Here is a 20,533-nt window from a genome sequence, read left to right as displayed (position 1 = left end):
ATACGCATATTAAAGAAAATAGCAGGCAAAAACTGTATTTTTTAAAAGGAGCGATGTCTCCTTCAGAATTATATTTATGCACTGGGGAGACATTTGCAAAACTCTTGGAATTTTTTTTTTTTTAAGATTTTTTAATTATTATTATTTTGTGTGTGTGTGTGTGTGTGTACCGTCAAATCAGATCTGACAGGTACAGGGAGAGATTGTTCCCTCCTTCCGTGGCAGAGCACCTGGTGGATTAGAACCATGCGCCTCTGGGATTGTAGTGCAGCAGCTTCTTGCCACTAGGCCACCAGAGCTCCCCTTAAAACTCTTGGAATTTTCATCAAAACTTCTGGTGTGCTTTTTAAATTGGAAGCTTTTCTAAAAAAAAATTGGTAAAACTAGGCTTAACTGTTGAAAAGATGGTCATTACCTTGGCTGATGAATACAACTTGTTGTTATTGTGTTATCATAAAGTGAGAATGCCATTTTATTTTCTAAAACTGTGTTGTTCAAAGGAACTTTTAAAATTGTTACTGTTGTGTACTGGCCCAAAGCTGATCTTCTGGAGAGTTTTCAGAGGCAGTTAATGGCCTGAGAGGACATTTACCTTGAACTGTGTGCCTTTGGAATTCCAGTGCAGCTTCTTGCCACTAGGCCACCAGAGCTCATGAATTTCAAACTAGTTCTAGTAACTATCAGCAATGTTTAGCCTAAAGAAAACTTAGAGTTGAAAAAAATGGATTTTGTGTAAAGGTAGATTTTATTTTCTTCTGATAATTGACCAATTCTTAATAAGAGTAATAAATAAGCTCCTAATGTTGAATTCAGTCTTTTCTTTACCCATCATGATGTTACCCGTCAGTCAGTCCAGTGGTAAGAATGTCTGTTTGCTGGACATTGAGATTTGTTGCATACTGATGGCTGCATTTCTTGATCTTCTGCAACAAGTGCTTCAAGTCCTCCTCACTTTGAGCAAGCAAGGTTGTGTCATCTGCATAATGCAGATTACTGATGAGTCTCCCACTAATCTTGATGCCATGCTCTATCTTTTGACTGTTAAGAATATTCTACATTAACATTGTTGTATAAGTGTTTTTGAGTCTTTGTTTTCAATTCTTTTAGTTACATAAGTAGGAATAAAATTGCTGAAAAATTTAGTAGTTTTATGTTCAACTTTGTGAGAGGTTTTTTTTAAAAAAAACAACTGTTAAGTAGTTTGAGAGAAAAGTCTAAATTATATATGCATATATGTCCTTTGTTCTTTTTATGTCTTACCTCCCGCTATTCATCTGTATGATTATTTAGAAATTAGTCACTCTGTATCTACTTTGCTTAGGATAAAATTAAGATTTCTAAGTTAATTAAATGTAGGAATAGAACTAGCTAAGATTGAACATTTAAAAAAAATTATGTAAAACAGGTCACAAAACATTTGCCATTCCAATAGTCTTCTTCCCTTGTTAATTATAGCATTGAATATTTGCAGTGACCTTTTCAACTGTAACTCAGGTTATTCTGGCTTAATTGATTTTCTTAAAAGATCAGAGCAACCATAATTGCTTTCTTAAAATGTAAATAATGTCAATTAAATGCTGGTTGTAATGATGAAGCAAAAATACTCATCTTGTTAATTTTCCATCTGCATATATATCATATATCTGTTTTTTAAATGAACTGCTGCCTGCTTTCAATTTTTTTCTTCTATTCATGGTGTTGATAAGTAGTTTTTATAACAGTAAAAATTTTGGGTGTTTTCTCTAATTAGGATTCTCTTGATGAAAGATGAATCTGTTTTAAAAAACTTAGTACAACAAGAAGCTAAGAAAAAAGAATCTGTTCGAAATGCTGAAACAAAGATTACAAAACTTACAGAACAGCTTCAAGCAACTGAAAAAATCCTCAATGTCAATAGAATGTTTTTGAAGAAGCTTCAGGAACAAGTAATACTTCTTCCCCCTGCTCCAATTAGAATATTGTAGTATTCTTTATTTACTGTATATTTAGGGGCCAAATTTTATATAAAACAGAATCATAAACAAAAACTTTAAAAATGTGTGTTTATATATTATTTGCTTTAAGATATATATATGTGTGTGTATATATATATGAATAGTTTTATATATATATATATATGAATAGTTTTATATATATATATATATATATATGAATAGTTTCAGTTGCGTATCCTAAGTTCTGTTTCAAAACTGAGATATTTTCTTTACCTGATGTCTTCAGCTACATTTTCATAATATCTCTGTTTCAGATTCACAAGGTTCAGCAACGTGTAACAGTTAAGAAAGCTTTAACATTAAAGTATGGAGAAGAGCTTGCCCGTGCAAAGGCAGTGGCTAGTAAAGAAATAGGGAAACGTAAACTGGAACAGGATCATCTTGGAGTAAGTTGTTTACATAGCTATTTTGATTTTTGTAAAAGAAAAATGTTTATAATTGTTTTGAGAGTAAGAGATGTAGAAAAGAACTCAAAGTTTTCCTTGCAAATTTAAAGATAATTGGTTTTTTATAAAAGAAACATATATTCATAGTAATTTTTGTTCCTGTTTAACTGTGCTTGTGGTAATGTTTTGTCTTCTTTGTAGATCATAAATTAACTTGCACAGCTAGAGACCTGTGCTAAACTGTTACATTCTCCTCTTTCCATTCAGTTTTGCAACCTCAATATAATTATAGAACAAGTACAGATAACTTTCCAAAAATTATTTATAAAATCACATTGATGTAAAATACTATTTTTCTTCTCCAGCCAAACAAAATGATGAGACTGGACAGTTCTCCGATTTCAAGCCCAAGAAAGCCTTCAGCAGAACTAATTGCTATGGAAAAAAGACGATTACAAAAGCTAGAATATGAGTATGCCCTGAAAATTCAGAAATTAAAACAAGCTCGTGCTCTTAAAGCAAAGGAACAGCAGAGTATTGCTACCGTTGTAGATGATGAATCTGAATTTTCTTTACCTCAACCCTCACTTCATGACCTGACTCAAGATAAGTTAACCCTTGACACCGAGGAAAATGATGTTGATGATGAAGTTTTATCTGATTCAAACAGAGAAAGAAGAAGATCCTTTATAGAATCCAATTCTTTCACTAAACCTAACTTAAAACACACTGACACATCTAACAAAGAATGCCTGAATAAACCTACTAAAAGTAATTTAGAAAAACCAGAACTTTTTCTAGGGTTAAAAATTGGTGAATTGCAAAAATTATATTCAAAAGCGGACAGCTTGAAACAGTTGATCTTAAAAACTACCACAGGTATTACAGAGAAAGTTTTGCATGGTCAGGTAATCAATCATTTCATACTTTCTATATAATCTAGAATTCATTTTATGTTTATTCATTCTATAAAATGATTGTTTTATTATGCAGGAGATTTCTGTGGATGTGGACTCTGGCCCAGAACAGTGTAGAGCAACAGAAGTGAGACCGTTGCCCTTCACACCCTACCGTAGTCCTCTTCTAGTGTTTAAATCCTACAGGTAAAGATTGAATAAGCTTGCATTTCAAGATTACTCCTTGGTTCTGAATGATAAAGCCTTACAAGTTGGATGAAAAAAGGTGACTTACGGTCACTGAAAAATAGATTGATACATTCTTTTAGGGAAAATAAAAAGTGATGTGTCTTGAAATTGTTAGACTTGAAATATTCCAAATGAAGTTTAGTTTCATTTGGGTTTCTTTTCTTACTATATTCTCATTTCTGGCTAATGATGGCAATCTGAAGTCTGGGATGCTGCTTGGAATCCTAAAACCATGATTTTAGGAAAAATAACTAGAGTCTTAATGAGGACTCTTTAATTTTGTCTCACCCATTTTACTACTATTGAATCTAAGGAGTGCCTTTGTAAAATTAAAGATATTCTCAAATGATTAATTTTGTGGAGCAACTGTCCTTTTAAAAAAAGATTTCTAGGAATTGTGACGCTGTAAAGCGAGGAAATTGTGAAGTACCTGTCAAGTAGTGTAGATTTGTCCCCTAGTTTTAGTGTTACTAGCAATGTGTACAAAAGTTATATAGGATAGGGTTCTGACTTTTGGAAAACACTTTTAGAATATAGGCTTTTCTTGTTTGTTTCATATTTCAAATGTTTTATTAGCTGAATATCTTTTCCCTAGCATTTGTTCTGGCTGTTTTCCTAGAGTTTCTTTTGGTATTAAATATAGAAATGTTAGGTGAGAATGAATTATGAAATTTTCTGAGATATGCTTATGGAATAAAATATGCTTGTCTGCATCTGTTCTTAGATTTAGTCCTTACTACCGAACGAAGGAAAAATTTCCGCTGAGCTCAGTGTCATATAGTAACATGATTGAGCCATATCAGTGTTTCTGCCACTTTGATTTAACAGGAACATGTAATGATGATGATTGCCAGTGGTAAGTATTTTTGTGAGCATACTATAATTAAACCAAAACCCCTCAGTTGCTTATCTTCCACTGTAAATAAATGATTATATTTTTTGCATTGTCTTTTTATTTTAGGCAGCATACTAAAGACTATACACTAAGCCGAAAGCAGCTATTCCAGGACATTCTGTCATACAATCTGTCTTTAATTGGTTGTTCAGAGACAAGCACTGATGAGGAAATTGCTGCTGCAGCAGGTTTGTAGAGACATTGTTACCATGAATGTGAAAATGTGAATTCAGGCAATTTAAGACTTTAATATTGAATTATTACGTATGTGTAGCCTTAAGCACCTATAATAATTTAATGTACTCAGTCATGACATTTTATCTAGGTCATTTCTGTTTAGTACAGTAGTCATTAGCTGCTGTTGCCATTTAAGTTTAAATTAGTTGAAATGAAATAAAATTTAAAAATTTTCCAGTTACACCACCTCTACTTTTGGTGCTCAGAATCTACATGTGGTCATTGTTTACCAAGACAACACATAACAAAATATTCCCATCTTTGTTGAAAGTTCTTTAAATGGAGTTCCTTTAAAAGGGTCTTCAGATTTTTTTAGAAATATTATTTCTCTAGACAGTGAACTAATTTCTTAATCTTGTTTAAGACATAAGTTCAGATGCACCATTATGAGCAAATATTGTTAACTTTTTTTTCTCTGAATTTTTTTACCCAATTCTGTACCCTGAAAACTACACACCTTTGGAAAATGAGGGAATTGACATTTACTGAACTTGGTTTTGGCAGACCCCAGAAAAATTGTGAAAATCCTCAATGTACTTGATTATTCCTAACTTGAAACTTTTTTTTTACCTCCTTTAGTTCAGATAATACTTTTTTCAGACTAAATTGGGTGCATATTATAGGATTTCTTATGGTACTTAAGATAATCTAAGCCTTACCCTTTCAAAGGCCATAATCGGGGCCCTCAGCCTGTTTTTAATTGTTTCGTTCAAACATTCTTCTACGTCGTATATCCCTGGTTTGTCCACTTGCTGTACATGGTGGCTATGAAGCTGAACACTGTGACACTGATGTGTCAAATGTGATAATGATTATCCATGGTGGTCGGTGTTTCGTGAAGCTCCTCACTTAAAACAAGCTTGGAAGCAGGAATGGCATCCACTTCTGAAATAGCTTGCCTCTGGAAACCCTATGAACCTGGAGAAAGAATGAAAGTTACACAAGTGTTCAGGTCTTTCATTCATAGGATCGCTATGAATTGCCTATGACTCGGTGGCATTTAACAAGAAAAATACCATATACTTTTTAAAATTCACAAACTAGTTTTCATTTTATACTCGTTAGCCTAGCCTTTGTAATATTTTTTTTAAAATAATCTTTATTAAGATATCATTGTTCCTGTTTCAGAAAAATATGTTGAAAAGCTTTTTGGAGTAAATAAAGATCGAATGTCAATGGACCAGATGGCTGTTCTCCTTGTTAGCAATATCAATGAAAGTAGAGGTCATAGTAAGTATATATCTGCTTATCATCTAGAAGGAACTTGTAGTTTTTTCATGATAGTCAACTTTTTGCATTAAATTCTTAGTATTAACATATTATACTCTAAATCAGAGAAATCAGTGCTCTTTTTAAGTGTGTTTGACTAGCCTTAGGAAATATTAAATGCTAGTTTTATCATCTGACCTCTTTTGTCTATTACTAGCACCTCCATATACAACCTACAAAGATAAAAGAAAATGGAAGCCAAAGTTTTGGAGAAAACCTATTTCAGAGAGTAGCTTCAGTAGTGATGAGGAAGAGTCTACAGGACCAATTAAGTATGGTAAGCATTTTTGTACTTTAAGATACACAATTTCAAAATAGAAGAGTCTCATTTTTGTCTGTTACTATTATTGGTAGGTTCAGGCAAGTCATATCTGTTTGTTCTTTGCCAGCACTTGGTATATTCAGCACTCTTTTCCAGTACCATAGTTCAAAGGCATTAATTCTTCTGTTGTTCTTATTTACTGTTCAGCTCTCAGCATTACAGCAAATGATTACAAAACCCAATGAGAATTACAGAATTACTTGTTTAACACTGTGCTCATCTTTTAGGTGAATTTTCTAGTTTAGTTTTTATACGGATTTCATTGGCATATTGTTGTTAGTTAGGTCCTATTGAGTTGAGTATGACTCATGTTGCTAGGAGGTGCCATTCCTTGAAGAAGGAACTGATGTTGGAAGAGTAAAGTGTTGGCAAAGGAGAGGAAGACCCTGGTAGACTGACATGGTGATTGCTGCAATGGGCTCTTGGGTATCAGGAAGTGAGAGGATGGTGCAGGGCAGGATTGGGTTCACATCTTTTGTTCATAGGGTCACTATGAGTTGTACTCAACTTGACTGCACCTGACAACAAAAACAAACCAGGAAGGGTATGTATACGCCAGGGATGTATCCTGTCTCCATACCTTTTCAATCTATATGCAGAACAAATCATCTGGGAGGCTGGGCTCTTATGAGAAGGAATTGGAGGAAGACTCATCAACAACCTGTGTTATGCAGATGACACAACCTTCCTTGCTAAAACTGAGGAGGAACTGAAGCACTTGCTCCAGAAAGTCAAGGACTGCAGCCTTCATTACAGATTGAAGCTCACCATCAAGAAAACAGAGATTCTCACCACTGGGCCAATTGACAGCGTAATGATAGACAGTGAAGAGCTTGAGACTGTTAATAGCTTTAGTTTGCTTGGCTCCACAATCACTTTTGGTCCCAGCAGCCAGAAAATCAAAAGGTGAATTGCATTGGCAAAGTCGGCTGTCAAGGACATCTCCAGAGTACTGAAGAGCAACAGTGTCAGTCTGGAAACTAAGGTGTGCCTGATCCAGGCCATGGTCTTCTCAGTTATATGCTATGCATCAGAAAGCTGGACAGTGACTAGGAATGATCGAGAATTGATGCCTTTGAGCTTTGGCACTGGAGAATAGTATTGAATAGACCATGAACTGGTAAGAGAACAAACAGGTTTTTCCTGGAGAGGGTGAAACCAGGTTACTCCTTGGAGGCAAGGATTTTGATGCTTCGTCTGACATACTTTGGGCATGTCGCAAGGAGGGACCCATCCTTGGAAAGAGATATTATGCTTGGGAGGGTGGAGGGACAGAGCAGGGGAGGAAGACTCGATGAGATGGATTGACTCAGTGACTCAGATAATGGGAGTATGTGTGTCAGATAAGAGTAAGATTGGGTCAGGATAGTGCTGGATTCAGAGCTGTTGTACATAAGGTAGCTATGAGTTTCAGGTGTCTTGACGGCACATAAAAACAACAGTAAAAGCAAGATACACTTCTGAGTAAATGTAGATTCCTCCACTATTACCAGATTACAAGAGTTGTGGAAGAGGGATCCATAACTGGAACTGCTTGCATTTGAAAATCATTGCCTAGCCTATGTATTGATGAAGGCAGGAACTCTATTTCATTAGTGAGTCTTTATTTTGTGGCACATTGTAGGATCATCATGAATGAATAAGTGAAAAAGCAAAGTATATGAATGAGAATGTCATTGTTTAATACCTTTTATATTCTAGTCTTAAATTTATTATTTGTAGATTAGCAAAATTCCGAGAGAGATACTCTCTTGTACTTGTTTACAAGTACTGTAACACCTTTTTTTCTTGTTCTGTTGGATTAAATCAGTAAAGCTTTTTTTTCCCCCCCGGAATTTTTTTATTTTAATGAAGATTTACAGAGATTTTGTATTTTCATTCATTAATTGTTGCACACTTCTTCTCTGCCTACCCCTACCCCTAGTTCGCTTTTCTCTTTGAAAAGTTAAAAAAAAAATTCTTTTCATTGTTATATAATCCCCCTCAAATCAGTAAAACTTTTAATCTTCAAAAGTTTTAACTTGCTCTGACAATTTAGTAAATGTGAATTATCAGGTTATGTTCTTTACCCATTAAATGGAGATATACTTATTATCCAGGACAGTCTTAGTTTAAAAGTATTATCCTGGTATAATATTTTTAATAACACACTTTACTCTCCCAATAGGTATTTTAAACAATAACCTACCCAAAACCCAAGTACCTTTAGGTTTTCAGTTAATTTTAAAGATAAAGCCAGTTACTGTTTTTTATGTCTATGAATTGAAGAAAGGAGTGTAATGGTATTTTTTTCTTATAGCCTTTCAGCCAGAGAACCGAATAAATGTCCCAGCTTTGGATACAGTTGTCACTCCAGATGATGTCAGATACTTTACAAATGAAACTGATGACATTGCTAATTTAGAAGCAAGTGTGCTTGAAAATCCTTCTCATGTACAACTGTGGCTCAAGCTTGCATACAAGTACTTGAATCAAAATGAAGGGTAGGTCAGCTTCTAATATTGTTGCACATTTATATTTTTATGTTTAAAGCATATCACCTATAGTAATCTTATTTCCTTCCTAGTAACAAAGAAAGCTTTGGGCTTTGTTGGGTAGTGGTTGCCCCCCAGCTGTCTGATGATCTTTTATTGTTTAGAGCTTTCAGAAATATTTAGATAAGATTTTGAGTTGTTTATGTGGCTTAACATCCGAATAATAAATTATAGTAAAGATTTTAACTCTCTAGTAGACGTTATTTCAAAGTAGAAGTATTTCAAGTAGTAAACTGAGTGATGTAAGGATTAATTTTTCTTCATATGATTATGACAACAATTGAACAGGTTAAACTTCATACTATTTCTCAGTTGGCTATTTAAAGCTTATATAAATACTTCAAAATTCTAGTTATTTAGCCATGCAAATTCTAGTTAATTAACAAGGTGTGTGTATATATTTTAGTATGTATAGATAGTTACTGTTGTATAATTGTATTTTCTGACTCTTAATTATTACTGAAGAAGATGGAGAGTCAATGTATGAGAGGAAGATCCTCGTCAAGATGGATTGACACAGTGACAATATAGGATAGGCACTAGTATATTATAAATGGTGAGGAAGGCACAGGATGGAGGAGGGTTCAGATTTGTTCTTCAGAGGCTTTTCAGGAGTCATAGTCACCTCCTTCACATACCACCACCAAGAAACCATTGATAATAAATATAAACTATTTTATTATAGAAATTTTGATGTTGTCATAACGGTTTGATTTTTTTTTTTTTAGTAAAAACTTCTATTTAGTGATGAAATGGTTTGACTTTTTAAAAATTAGTATGTCTGATATGACCATATAATTTAATATAAAAGTTTTACTAATAAGGAAGTACTGCAGAATGCAATATACCACACATATTTGAGTATGGTACTTATTTAACTTTATTTATGTTCATTTCCATATTAATGGAATAAGTTACAGTGCTTTCTTTTCTGACTCATTTACTGAGCCAAAAGAACTGTACCTTACTTTATGAATAGGATCATGAGAGAGAATTACCTTTTAAGAGATAGGAACCCTTTACTATTGAAAAGAACTATTATATTGAAAGCTTTGATATTTCATGCTGGCACTCTCTGACCTTGAGAAAGAGTTGCTTAACTTTTCCTGGACCTGTGTAAATCATAAAAGGTGTTGCTGAATACAGACATAAAGCACATTTGAAGTTGACAGTCTACTATTTTGTAACTTTTTTTCCCTCAGGTAAATGCTCATTTGAACTTTCACTTAAAAGAAAATTATTGTTAGGTCCATTCGCAAGCAGGTTTGGGGGTTTTTTTTAGAGGTGTTATTTAAAATCCTAGTTTTGTTAAAAAAAAAAATCCTAGTTTTGTTACCTTTAGTTATCCGAGGTTCTAGTTTCTTTTTATTTTTTTTATTTTTGAGGTTCTAGTTTCTTGAGAAGTCCTAGTATAAAATGAAATAAGACCGATAGTATATGAACCCTATTTATAAATTCTTAACACTCCTAACTTTTCTTTAAACATGTAGATTATGTTCAGAATCCTTGGATTCTGCTTTAAATGTTCTGGCTCGAGCATTGGAAAATAACAAAGATAATCCAGAAATTTGGTGCCATTACCTCCGATTGTTCTCAAAAAGAGGAACCAAAGAGGAGGTCCAGGAAATGTGTGAAACAGCTGTTGAATATGCTCCCGATTATCGAAGTTTTTGGACTGTGAGTAGGAAAGATTATATCCTGTGTGTATAATTCTTTTGGTCATCTTAAAGAAATGCAGTCTCTTTCTTTTTCCTGCCTCCCTCCTTTTAGTTTTAGTAATGTCAGTGCTACTTCTGTCTGAATTAGGTTTAATTGAACTACTTGAGCAAAAAATATTTTATTAAGGGGAATTTTTAAACTATTTGATAAAGAAGATAATACACAATTATTAAACATTTTTTCTCTTAAAAGGAAGCAGTTTCAGTTTGGGCAAAATTAAGTGTACTTTTTTCAAAAGTAAGTGTACTAAAGATAATTCTTTGTTGTATAAAATTTTCTTAGTACCAGGAAGTATTCTGGACTTTTTATTAGATGTCCTCATTGCTTGTGGAAAGTATCCTAATTTGTAATTTATACTAATAGCAAATTTTATCAAAATTCAGAGATTTGGTTGAAAGGATAGGATTTTCTTCATTCTCTTAAGAGAATGAGATCTTTCCTACCCAGGCTTACACTTGTAATTGATTCACTTATAAAATAAAACAAGTACAGGCAGTCCCCAGATTACAATAGTTTCCATTCTTAAGTCCTTCTTAGCAGCAGCCAAATGTTTGTCTTAGTATATATAGTGTACTTTTCTGTTAAAAGCTAATAAATAAAAGACTGCTTCTAGATAAAATGTTTTTTTTGCATAAAAATACAGTATTAGCAATTTGATCCTCAGGGGAAAAATAACTGAACCACTCTATGCATTTAAAATGTTAATATAACCCAGAGACTGCCTGGATGCATTAATACCTGAAATTTCAGTACCTGAATTCAGATAACATAATTACATGTACATTTTTAGATAAATGTAGTGACTTTATTTGCTGACTGAATTCAGAACTAAATCAACTTGTCACACTTTCTTTTCAACTCAGTACTGATTTGGATTTAGACAGTGAAGGGTGTTTGTTTTTGACCTGGAACTTTATAATCAAAAGTCCTGTTTATTAAAAGTTTATGCTTTTGGTCACAGCAGAGTATTATAAGGCATGGGTATTCGGAAGATTTGTTTTTCCTAAATTACCAAGTCGTTAAAGAGACTTGATTTCTTGAATAATCCTTTCTAATATAAATTAGAATTCTAATATAAATGCTTATGTTCAGACTTGTACCATCACACATCTAAGTGCAAATTATATGTAACTATATATTTGGACTTACAAGAAGGCCGTAGAGGTCTTGCTTTGGTTTGCCTATTTGTTTACAGAGAAGAACTAGAAGTGAACCTTTTTTGTTTACTTTTATTTCATTATAAACTTGGAAACATTAAAGGTAAAAACCTAGGTAATAGTATTAGGTGACTGGTATCTTCTTTCAAACATTTTTAATTTTTGTAGAAATTAAAGATTTAACTTGGCACTTTCTTAATGAAATGTAGTTTTCTAGCATATTATAAAACATGATTAATTCTTTGAAACCTCTTTGGGTAGTTTCTACACCTAGAAAGCACCTATGAAGAAAAAGATTATGTATGTGAAAGGATGATGGAGTTTCTGATGGGAGCAGCCAAAGAAGAAGCTTCAGATATGCTGTCCTTTCAGCTTTTAGAGGCTCTTTTGTTTAGAGTTCAGCTGCATATATTTACTGGAAGATACCAAAATGCGCTTGCAATTTTACAGGTAAACATATTATGTAAATGCATCCATTAGAGAAGTTTAAATTATGAATAGAGTTAGTTATTTAATGGTAAGGACATAGGCTTCGGATTTGAATCCCTGTCTGGTCACTTACTGGTAAGTTATGTGACATTGGACAAGTTCATGAATTTTTTTTCTCAACTACCTAGTGAGAATGATACCCTTTTTTGAGTTTTAAGAGGTTAAATGAAAATAATGTATCATACTCACCACATTAATTTCAGGATTAGAACTAACAAGGGGAGTAAAAATTTTCTATGTGGGTTATTTTTTGTTATTTTTATTGTCTGTTATCTCATTTGATTTGCAGTATTGGGGTGTTTTAAAGGCACACATAATTTCTTTTCTTCATTGAGTATCTTAACTTGAGGAATATAAAGTCATGGCTTTGCATTTTGAAAGAAAGGACATCTGTTAAAATTTTGGCCTGGGTATGGTATTTTAAGAACCATTCCAGAAATAGATCACTTTTATTTTTTTTCTTGCTTTATAATTGAAACTTATTTTGAATAGGAGTCATTATTTTTAAAAACACTTTCAGTTTATTTTTTTATTTTACCTAGAATGCTTTGAAATCTGCTAATGATAGAATAGTAGCTGAATACCTTAAAACAAGTGATCGATGTTTGGCATGGCTAGCCTACATACATCTTATCGAATTCAACATTCTTCCTCCAAAATTGTATGATCCATCTAATGCCAATCCTTCAAGAATTGTTAACACAGAACCATTTGTAATGCCGTGGCATGCAGTTCAAGATGTAAAGACTAATCCAGACATGTTGTTAGCAGTTTTTGAAGGTATGTATAAATGGTTATGTTTAGAGCCATCAGTTTATCTGTTATGATTACTTCATAATTAATTAAGTAGAATAAATTAATTAAGTAGAATAAATTAATATCTGTAAATTGCAATTTTTTAAATTACATATATGCTTAAAAAATTAAGGATTGAGTTCTCTAAGATGAACATTGATTTCTGTGAGAACCAGGCAGTGTATACTGCAAAAAAATGTTATTTCTTTTTAAGGGTGAATAGCCTCTTGAGAAGATAAAAATATCTATGCACTTGACATTATTTAACATGTATTCGTAGTCTAAATTATATGTAATGAGATTAAGATCTGTGATATATGTAACTGTATAGGTATAAATTCAAAAGAGATTTTTGTAGATTAGCATTATCAAGGAACTGGACTTTGAAAGTCCCGGTTATTATGTGTTTGGTGGAGATGCTTTCTGCATTTTGGTTGATTCTGATTCATAGTGGCTCTAATAAGCATAGAATGCTACATAGGATTTCATGGACTGAAATCTTTAAAGATACAGACACCAGGTTTTTTTTTTCTCCTGGTGAGTTTGAACCACTGACCTTTTGGTTAGCAGTCACATGGCTTATCCCTTGTGTCTTTGAAACCTTTCTGGGATGGTGAACTTCTTTCGTGATGGGAACCTCTGTCTTCCTTATCTCTATTTGTCAGAGTTTTCTGTCATGATGTGTAACATTTTACTAAATAAAAAAATTAACTCACTGCTGTTGAGTCAGTTCTGACTTGCAGCCACCTTTTATTGGCTTTCTGGGGCTTGAATTACTGAGTAAAGGAAGGGAAAGAAGAGTATTGTTACTAGGGCAACTAGAGTGAAGTTAACAAAAAGTAATAGTTTCAAATGGATAGAAAAAGGAGAAGAATGAGTCCTTAGCAAAGTGAGAGTTTTATGCTGGTAAATACAGGAATAAAGACACAAAATTTTCAAGAACTTCTGAAAGTGTGCTAAACTTGATGTCAATACAAATTCTTTAGGAAACAATATACTGAAGAGAAATGATACAGAAAGCAGAAAAAACAATCAGTAGCTAATGATTATAACTGAAGCACAAGAAAATTAACCTGAGGAAGGAGAATTATTTGCTAAAGGCATCTCAAGTTTTCACATTAGAGGTGTGGAAACATGAAAAGTGAAGGAAGTGGAAAAGAAATACTCAAGGATAATTTCAGAGTTTTGAATCTGGGCACAGGAACATGTCATTAATAGGAAACTGTCAAAATGGGATGATTGATTTTCATAGTTGTTAGGATGATGTAGAACAGGGCAAAATTCTGATATGCTGTTCATAAGGTTGCTCGCTATAAGTAGTAGTTGATTTCATAGAACCTGGTAACAACCTCTGCATGTGCAAGTTGGACAGTGAATAAAGAAGACCAAAAAGATTTGATGCTTTTGAATTGTTTTGTCAAAGAGTACTGAATGACTGACAAAGAAATTGGTCTTGAAAGAAGTGTGACCAGAGTGCTCTGTAGAGGCAAGAATAGTGAAACTTCATCTCTCATACTTTGGACATATTGCCAGGAGGGATCAGACTTGGAAAAAGACATCATGGCTGAAAAAGTTGAGAGCAAAAGAGAAGACTCAGTGAAATGGACTGAGACAGTGACAGCAACAGAGAGCTTTGATCATGGCAGAGATGGTTAAGATGGCATAGGATAGGGCAAGATTTTGATCCATCAGTCAGGGGTCACCGTGAGTTGTAGTTGAGTCAGCAACATCTAAGAAGAAAAGCAACTTGTCATATAAAGCCAATACGAATACAGAATTATTGAATACGGAACCACTGTTCTTAGGAAAAATACCCTTTGGTTAAAACTTTTTTTTGGTTAACTGAGCAGTACATAGCTTTATTTATATGTACTTTTGTTTAATGCACTTTAATATAGTTTTGTAAATACTGAACTTAAGATAACAACTCTTAGAAGTCATGTCTGAATGGAGCTTCTCACTCATTACTTTTAAGTTGGAACTGATGTAAAGCTGAATATCTGTTGGAATTCTGAGGCTATAAATCACACAGGAAGAGGTTGCTAATTTTTCTCCCACAGAGCTACTATTGGATTCAAACCGCCAGAGAGAAAAAGAAAAAAAAACCAAAAAACAAACAAAAAAAACACCCCGCCAGAGAGGTGTGGCCTTTGAGTTGGCACCACAACACCCTATGGACATCACCACCTGAGCTCCCTACTTGTTTTTGCCATAGGGCACTTTACAGCCTTCTTGCAGTTAGGAATATGAAACATCAGTTTGCCCCTATACTTAGGGGCCATTTTATACAGCAAAATGATCAGCGTAAAACACAATCGTGAAAGCTAAAACAAGAACGTAGAGATTGCCTTACTTGGCTTCATTTGGAAATCTGTTTCTGTCAACTCATGTCTCCTTTGCTCCTTTCTGTTAATGGTCACAGGAATACCAGAGGTTCTGATTTTTGAGGTTACAAATACATTTTAGTGAGTAGTTAAATTTTACAAATACAGACTCTACTAATAATGAGGATTGTGTTTATTCTTTTGATTACTTGAGATGCATTTTAAGGAATTTAGGATAAATTCAGAGACGTTTATTTATGGGGGAAAATATTGTCAGATGTAAGAGCTTCTGTTGGATAGTTTTATAGGAAAGTGAGGAGGATTTGAATATAGCAGTTTGGAGATTGCTGAAGTGCTTACTTTGAGTTAAATCAAGCCAAAAGGCAGTTGCCTCAAGTTAATAATTTCTACTCAGAGCAACTGCATGTGTTGCATAATTGACCTACACAGAGTTTTGCAGGCTGTTACCTTTCCGAAGCAAATGGCAGTCTTTCCTTCCAAGGTGCCTGTTGGTAGATTTAAACAAGAATTTAACATTTTATACCACTCAGGGACTTCTTCCTTTGAAAAAATGGGAAGCATTTGGAAGTTCAGTAAAGCTGAGTAAGATGATGATCAAGTAAAAGAATAGGCCATCTTTTCCCACTTTTTTTTTTCACTGAGGTAGCACAATAAAATATGTTATGTTTAATTCATATTGTGATATTTTTGGATAGATGCAGTGAAAGCTTGTACTGATGAGAGCCTTACTGTTGAGAAAAGAATAGAGGTCTGTCTTCCACTTTATATGAACATGATTGCTCTGTACCAGCTTCTGGAGAGGTAAAACTTAATTGACCCATACTTAACGTTTCTATTTAAAATGGCTCATTTTAGGTAGTGAAACTTTGTTTTTTCTTACTAAGGTTTGAAGCGGCAATAAAGCTTTGTAAACATTTACTGGAATCATGTCCTATGAACTGCCAGTTGTTGGAAGCCCTTGTTGCTGTATACTTGCAAACAAATCAACATGAAAAAGCCAGAACAGAGTGGCTTACTGCGTTTGAAAAAAATCCTCAGAATGCAGAAGTTTTTTATCATACAAGTAAATTGTTCATCTTACAGGTAAAAAATAAAATGAATCAGTTTTATAAGATGATCTTTTGATTTCTATTTTTTTCACCCTTTAAGATATTTCATGCTTTAGTTTCTCCTATAATGCACACTATATGCCTTTTCTCTCTGATATACCTTATGCATAGTTAAACAGTTATACCTATTACATTGATTTTTAATTTTGTTGGTAGTTGCTTTATATACTTGTCTTAAGGACAAGAACCAGGTCTTACTAATTTTTGATCCTAATACCCAGCACAGTGAAAAATATGTGATAGAAGCTTAATAGATAATTGTTGGGTGAAACTGAGTCTGTAGTGGTATTAAGTGTTAAGCTACTTAGTGGTTAATTAAACTTAATTCAGTGATCAAGATATAAAAGTTAACCAAATGTGCTAATGTACCTTTCTTGAATGTGAACTTTACCCTCCTCTGCTCCAAGCAAGACTTAAATCTAATTAGTAATATTGGAGGATTTTCTTCTTCTTTGAAGTATTTTACTTAAATATTGTTAATGTATGTTTCCTTTTTAAACAAAATAGAATGAAGGTGATACGCTTCTTCCATTTTTGCGGAAATTTCTCGCATCCTTCTTTAAACCTGGATTTGAGAAATACAGTAACTTGGATCTGTTTCAGTAAGTTTGTAGAACTTGTTTGATTTGTAGAGGATAGAGACTAGTTAAATTTCCCTGGAAAGATTATTTTGTGACTTGATTTGTTTTAGTTAGACTGCTATATTTGAAAGACTCCTTTATAGAATTCTTATGAGGGCAGTAGAGTTTAAAGAAATGGAGACAAAATATAAGGTACTTTACATATTTATTAAAAACTGCGTATTTATGAAGGAGTTATGTTGGCCTAATGATAAAACGCTGTGCTGAATGTCAAATGCACAGGGTTTGAATCTACCAGCTCCTGCACAGGCAGTCTCTTCCCATGTGATTTACTGCCTCTGAGAACTTACTGGAGGTTCAGCTATGAATTGGTTCTGACTCAGTGACACATATCACATGCGTGTGTGTGCATTTTAAAGATGACTAATTTTATTATTAATGGTTTTACTTTTAGCACGTAATAAAAAAAACTGTTGTAAGATGCTCTTAGTGATTTTTTTAGGAGATAATTTATTTTATTTGTGATCTAATGTGAATATAAATATTACACTGTTTTCCTTCATTAATTCTAAATGGAAGGACTGTAAGTTTGGAAATAATGTTGAATAAATACTGTTTTAAGGACAAGGTTGTAAATTTGTTAGGTTTGAAGGGCACACGGTCCTTGTTATTACTACCCAACTATGCTGTTTTAGGGATGAAGCAGCCCCACTGACTATATAAATGAATGAGCACAACTGTATTTCCTAATAAAACCTACTTTCTCCTAAGTCAGTAGTCCTTCCCTTCTACAATTTTCTGAAAATGTGGCAGTTAAGAGAGATAGCAAAAAAATTTTGAGTTACTTCCCAGACTTGAGTCTCTTTTCACTTGTCTTATGGTAATCAGTTTTCTGACCACAATTGTTTTAGTACCTTTACTGCTGTGCTGTGTTGATTAATATCTCCATTATAAAAGAGTTATATAAGTCCAAATTAATGAGGAATTAAATTGTCCTTTAAGTATTTAAAGATACTTAACTGCTACCTCATGCTCACCTCTGTTGTTCATTTTATTTCTTCTCAAACTGGCAAAGGGCCAATCAATCCAAGGCTAAATCAAACTCACTTCATATTTGTTGGTTCTGGTCTTCCCTTGGGCTTGGGGTTACTGTTAGTTTATTTAGCTTAAAAGAAAAAGTTGACACTATTTATGTTAGTAACTAATGATTTTTTTTTAAAGATTTTTTTGATACCAAATAATTAAGGAGGAAAAAAATGACAATACCAGTAGAAATTTTAAAATAGCCCCCAAATAATCTTTTTGTTGTTTTTTAAATTATCCAGCTTAAAAAAATTTTTTTTCTTCTTTTTGTGAGAATAATCATAAGTTACTAAGAAGAGAAAAAAGGTATCCTTTGGCTACTTTATTTGGAGAATATAGAAGACTTTGCACAAAGAGTATGTATTTCTGTTAATTTAGGAAGTCTTTTTGAGTCAGGTTTTAGAAAGGCAATAATATTGTGACATCATTTTTGCCATCCTTTTATTTATATTGAAATAATTTAATATTTATAAATCTTGCCAAAGTATAGTAATAGAAGAAATAGAATTGGGTGGTTTAAAGAGATTAAAAACACTCTCCATTATTCTTTTGAAGTAATTTTAAAATACAAGGTAAGCAGTTTTACTAGCTTATCGTTTTTGAGATCAGTATATTTCCTTTTAAAAAAAATTCATTTCACCCAAAATATTGATAAATTTTGTACACATACATATTCTAATACAGGTTTAGATATGCTGGAGGGGGAAAAAACAATATCTAGTCAAATAGATTTGTTTGATGATTGACTTCTTAAAGCCTTTGCTTGCCTAATAAGTTCTGTCATTTTTCTTTGCCAATATGTTTTGTCATTTTTCAATAAGGGGCTTTAATTTCACTAGTTTCCAACCTTATTTGATCATGATTTCTTTCTAACCAGTATGCCATAGAAAACTCTTTGATCTCATATATAAAATAAAACTGGTGGTATGTATGAATGCATGTGAGCAGTTGTTTCAGGTAACAGATTTTGTAAATATTTTATAGGAAAGTCCAAGATGTATGGGAAGACTTTATTATTAGACATTTTCATGCTTTTTCCTATGTAATTAGGTTTAATTAGAGGAGTTTAGTAACTTTGAGGGTTTGAAGCCTTGAACTTTAATGAGCAAAGACTTAATGAGTTGTGGGAGGATGTCAAATGTATCATCCAGGAAGAGTGCAAACGGTCATTACAAAGACAGAAGAGGAAAAAAGACCAAAGTGTATGTCAGAAGAAACTCTGAAGATTGCACTGGAGTGCAGAGAAGCCAAAACACAAGAATTCAAGATACTAAAGAACTGAAAATTAAAGAAGATTCCAAAAGGCAGCACGGGATGACAAAGCAAAATATTACAATGAAATGTGCAAGGAGCTGGAGTCAAAAATCAAAAGGGCCGAACTCGTTCAGCATTTCTTAATCTCAAGGAACTGAAGAACAAATTGAAACCTAGAGTTGCTATAATCAAGGATGCTTTAGGCAGAATATTAAATGACCCAGGAAGTATTAAAAGAAGATGGAAAAAATAAACTGAGTCACTGTATCAAATGGAATTGGCAGACACAGAAGAATTTCATGAAATAACATATGAGTAAAAGCCTATGGTGCTGAAGGAAGACGTTCAAGCTGCTTTGAAGGAAAGAACAAAAAATAAGGCCCCAGGAATAGATGGTATACCAATTGATGTATTTCCGTTAATAGATCCTGCCCTGGATGTGCTCACCAAGTTGTGCCAAGAAATCTGGAGAACAACCACTTGGCCAACTGGCTGGAAAAGATCTATATTTGTTCCCATTCCAAAGAAGGGTGACCCAACAGAGTGTGGAAACTACAGAACAGTGTCATTGATTTCACATGCAAGCAAGATTCTACTGAAGATTATCCAAAAACGACTGGAACAGCACATCAGCAGAGAACTACCAGAAGTCCAGGCTGGGTATAGAAGGGGTCGGGGTACTAGGGATATTGTAGCTGATGCTAGATGGATCTTAGCTGAAAGCAGGGAATACCAGGAGAATATCTGTGTTTCATTGACTATGCAAAGGCACTTGACTGTATGGATCATAACAAACTGTGGCTGACTGTGAGAAGAATGGGAATCCCAGAACACTTGATCGTTCTAATTCGAAACCTATACTTGGACCAAGAGGCAGTCGTCAGAACAGAGCAGGGAAACACTGGGTGGTTCAAAATTGGGAAAGGTGTGTGCCAGGGATGTGTCCTATCTCCATACCTTTTCAACCTGTATGCAGAACAGATTATCCGAGAGGCTGGGCTCTGTGAGGAGAAGGGTGGCGTCAGGATTGGTGGAAGATCTATTAACAGTCTGCATTATGCAGATGACACATCCCTGCTTGCTGAAACTGAGGAGGACCTCATGTACTTGCTGCAGAGGGTCAAGGACTGCAGCCTTCAGCATGGACTGAGGCTCAATGTCAAGAAGACATATATTCTCACCACTGGACGAATTGGCAGCATCAGGTTGGATGGTTAAG

General features: G+C 33.8%; 1 pseudogene across 1 annotated transcript in view; it reads left to right on the top strand.

Annotated features, from left to right (window-relative positions):
• LOC102874693 overlaps positions 1-20,533 on the top strand; it is a 54,492-nt pseudogene that overhangs the window by 26,849 nt on the left and 7,110 nt on the right. Inside the window, exons 13-27 of the transcript XR_438875.1 lie at positions 1,751-1,925; positions 2,249-2,380; positions 2,746-3,288; positions 3,374-3,483; positions 4,250-4,381; positions 4,487-4,608; positions 5,786-5,887; positions 6,084-6,203; positions 8,548-8,731; positions 10,273-10,459; positions 11,920-12,108; positions 12,690-12,927; positions 15,983-16,088; positions 16,172-16,370; positions 16,904-16,998. The product of XR_438875.1 is annotated as a zinc finger C3H1 domain-containing protein-like (transcript). The remainder of the gene's footprint in view (positions 1-1,750; positions 1,926-2,248; positions 2,381-2,745; positions 3,289-3,373; positions 3,484-4,249; positions 4,382-4,486; positions 4,609-5,785; positions 5,888-6,083; positions 6,204-8,547; positions 8,732-10,272; positions 10,460-11,919; positions 12,109-12,689; positions 12,928-15,982; positions 16,089-16,171; positions 16,371-16,903; positions 16,999-20,533) is intronic.

This window comes from Elephantulus edwardii, unplaced genomic scaffold, assembly GCF_000299155.1.
Source record: "Elephantulus edwardii isolate Elephantulus edwardi_28Jun2011 unplaced genomic scaffold, EleEdw1.0 scaffold00047, whole genome shotgun sequence".
NCBI lineage: Eukaryota > Metazoa > Chordata > Mammalia > Macroscelidea > Macroscelididae > Elephantulus > Elephantulus edwardii.
Note: the sequence above shows the minus strand (reverse complement) of the source record. Positions and strands in the feature narration are given on the sequence as shown.